The sequence below is a fragment of the Pteropus medius genome, unplaced genomic scaffold (genome assembly GCF_902729225.1).
Source record: "Pteropus medius unplaced genomic scaffold, Ma_sr-lr_union100, whole genome shotgun sequence".
Classification (NCBI taxonomy): domain Eukaryota; kingdom Metazoa; phylum Chordata; class Mammalia; order Chiroptera; family Pteropodidae; genus Pteropus; species Pteropus medius.
Window position 1 is genome coordinate 5,795,658 of NW_024355205.1, and position 3,329 is coordinate 5,798,986.

Below are 3,329 nucleotides of genomic sequence, written 5' to 3' on the forward strand. Positions count from 1 at the left end.
GTTTTATTGAGTTACAACTTAAAGTCACAGTAAGATTTACTTTTTTAAAAGCGTACAGTTCAAGGAATTTTAACAAATGAATGTAATCGCCCCCTTGATCAAGATATAGAATGTTTCCATCACACCAAAAAGTTTCCTTGTGCCCTCTGTAGTTAATTGTTGAATTGATTAACTGAACCATTGGCAGAATGGGCTCGTCGAGACCCAAATCTCAATTCATAGACAGCCTAGTCTCCTTGGTGTGAGTGCAGAAGCCTGGCAGAAAGAGAGGAAGTTGCAGGGACCTTTGCCATGCCCAGGAGATCTAGAGTTGATCCAAAGCACCTAATTGGTCGCACCACTGCTGGGATCAACCAGCCTGCACTGAGAACCTACAATATGCAGATGTGTCTGAGGATGTTTGTTCTCAATCAGAGAGCTCAGACCATCAGTGTCCGTCTCCTTTTTAGATTATACTCACTCTCTTTACTTTGCCCACACAGATTTCTTATCTTAGCCTTCTGGACCCTTGAGCTTCCTCTGAAGCCTCAAACTTTTTAAGTCTGAAATTCGTGGTCTGTGGATGTCTGTGTAGGAGGTGCATATATACTACGAGCTTTTCCTTTGAAAGATCTGGCCACTGGGAAAGGGGAAAGATGACTCTAGCACATGAAAACCTCAGCAGAGAGAGGTTCAGGGACATTTGCTCTGATTCACAGGGAACTGTAACAGTGACAAAGCTCACGATTCCGATGTGGACTCAGCAGCTCTGCAGAGGTGACGAAACATTAGTCACGGCTTTACCTCCTTGTTGAGTATAACTGAACAAAGAATAAATATTGCCAAGCAATCACAGTCCTTGTTACCAGCCTCTTAAACAAAAAAACACCAGCTGCTGGTGTCTTTTTCCGATTCAGGATTTGCAGCTACAATGCAGACTATTTATTTTGACAAACAATATATACAAGTAAACACCAATAATAAACCAATAATGTCTAAACAAAGTCCTATCAATATATGCAGTATTAGATAACCAGTAAGTTGATAAGAACCTATTAATGGGTTTTTAATAAATTCATCAGCTATTTAAAACTTCGTATATTACTATAGAGAAGTAATTCCCAAATACGGCTGATTCTTAGAATTACCTTTAGAGTTTGTTGAAAATACAGATTCTCTGGAGATTCTGATTGAGTCGTTCGGGGAAAGGTCCCCCAAATCTTCATTTTCATCAGACTCTCCTGTTGGTTCTGATATGGCTTTCTCGAGTCTATTCGTCACAGGCACCCTTTACATTTGAAACTGGAGGGCCAGGGTCTGGAGTTCTACTTAGTACTGTGTTGACTTGGTTTGGATGGGCCATTGCTCTAGGCCTCGGTGGCCATATTTGGGAAATGGATCGCAAGCAATTATTTTGAGTAGGTCAGAAAGTGATAAGAGATATGCTTTTGGGAGATTAGGCCGGTGATTCTGTGTGGACAGGTTGAGGCCTGAGACATGGGGTGGGAGAAAAGGGCAGTTAGGAGGCATTTGCCACAGTGTAGGCAGAGCTGTAACACGGGAGGATGGGAAGAAAGGCAAGGAGGTGGTGTCGGGATGAGAGAGCGGGAATCATAGGAGTTGGTGACTGATAGGGTGTGAGGGTGAGAAAGAGGAAGGGTAAAGGGGGCTCCAGGTTTCACACCTGGGTGAGTAGTCAACAGAGGCTTCATTTACAGAAATCAGGGAGTCCGGAGACACTTGGATAAAACACTCAGCAGCCCCTTCCGTGATATACTCCCTAATGGCACTGTGTTCCATTCTGGAATTTTCCCTCCTTTCGGACTGAAGAAGGGTATGGGAGTGTGCTGTGGCAGAGGCTTACAGCAGCTTTCCAGCCACTGACTCCAGCTATTGCCTTAGGCAAATCGTCTCGCTTCCCTGGAGCTTAGTTTCCTCATTTGTAAATGAAAGAGGATGGACTAGAAACCAGTTCTTGTGGGATTTATGCATGACCTTCAAGAATTCCATGCATTCCTTTGAAACCCCATGCAAAATTTTCATGAATAGGCCTGTTTAAATTTTTCTGTGGAGAGGGCCGCGACTTTCATTAAATTCTCAAAGCAGTGAGTGACCAAAGGAGTTAATAACCATTATCAATCATAACTTCTTTAAAAAAAATTCTTTTCATCAATAAAAATTTCAAATACACAAAAGAAAAGGATAAATGAGAGTTATACCCTTATTAGTCAACTTTAATAATTGAGACGATCTCTTAAATCCTTTTTGAAGTATTTCATTGCAGCATGTAAGTACCATTACTTATATTCTTGACTTTTTCTTATGTATTGCCTTTCGGTGGGCTGTACTACTTAAGAAGTGGGTGTTGGAAGAGGGAAAGGTAAATTTCACAGACCTCCTCTTAAGCTACTCACCACTCACTTTCTTCTCCGTAAAACACGTCGATGAATGCCTTTGCTTCTCTCGACAGCACTTGCGCTGTTTTACTCCCACCAGTTTAATTGTATGCTTACCAAGAGTCCGTTGTGTCTGTTTCCAAATCTGTCTGTTGCAGTAAGTAGTATTAAAAATGTGTAATTTTATTAAATATGTACTGAGTAAGAAGTTGAGGGTACGCAAACTGAAAAAAAAAAACAACTTTATTCTTTCCCAAATATGCTGTTATTTCTCCCTGTCATTGGATGATCTCTCTAGCAGATCCTGTAACATTTCCACTCACTTTCAGATCTTAATAAATAATCTCACTTTTAGTTATGCAAAAGTACAATCCAGTTTAATATCAAGCTTCACTGCCTCCTATGGTTTGGGATTGGCGGAGGCTCAGAATCCCACTGGGGGCACGGATAGTTTACTATTCCCCCATCTTATTCTCTCATGCTTCCTCCCCTACTCACTGAGCTGGATATACAGAGTGGAAAGAGTGCAGGGATGTAGAAAGGAGTGTGTGTTACCAGTGACTATAATCTGACACCAGTGCCCCTGCGTGGCAGATGCCCTGATGTTTGCTCTTTCTCTCATAGGGCACTTTTTGGGGTCCCACCATCACCCACATTCCTTGGACCTCCCATATCACCATTTCTTCTTACAGGGAAAGCTTTTCTGATTGATCATGTATGACTCTCTGCTCAGTTCCTAACTTCTGATGAAGGTGTTGCCGTGGCAGGCAGATGTTTGAACAGGGATCTTTCAAGATGATCAAGTTCAGCTACCTTCAGCGATATCTCCTTGGTCACTGGGAAACACACATGCGTGCCTGGCTTTGGTAGAAGCACAATGATGTTTGAAGTTAGGTTGTTCTCAGTACCACTCTCCCCTCCTTTTGCAGCTAGGGGTAGCTTCTTGTCTTTGAA